The sequence below is a fragment of the Castanea sativa genome, chromosome 3 (genome assembly GCF_040712315.1).
Source record: "Castanea sativa cultivar Marrone di Chiusa Pesio chromosome 3, ASM4071231v1".
Taxonomy (NCBI): domain Eukaryota; kingdom Viridiplantae; phylum Streptophyta; class Magnoliopsida; order Fagales; family Fagaceae; genus Castanea; species Castanea sativa.
This window is the reverse complement of record NC_134015.1, coordinates 25,539,556-25,539,851: the sequence shown is the minus strand read 5'-3', so window position 1 is coordinate 25,539,851 and position 296 is coordinate 25,539,556. Positions and strand designations below refer to the sequence as shown.

At 38.2% G+C, this 296-nt stretch overlaps 1 non-coding gene across 1 annotated transcript; it reads right to left on the bottom strand.

Annotated features, from left to right (window-relative positions):
- Positions 1 to 72, bottom strand: TRNAM-CAU (transfer RNA methionine (anticodon CAU)). Its single transcript has one exon. It is a non-coding gene; the product is annotated as a tRNA-Met (tRNA).
- Positions 73 to 296: the final 224 nt, after the last annotated feature.

Below are 296 nucleotides of genomic sequence, written 5' to 3'. Positions count from 1 at the left end.
TATCAGAGCCAGGTTTCGATCCTGGGACCTGTGGGTTATGGGCCCACCACGCTTCCGCTGCGCCACTCTGATTTGTTGATGAATGAATGGAAGTTTATTAACTTATTTAATGAATATAATATATTATTGTATCATCAACCCACTTTCCGTCGTAACTCTCTTAAGTCTCCACGCCAAAACCTTCTATCCTTAGCAGGTGAAAAACCGAAGGGGCAAGCTTAAAAGTAGGTAAGAAAACTGAGGACCCAAGTAATTAACATTAATAAGCAATTGTAAATATCAATTTCTAAATAATA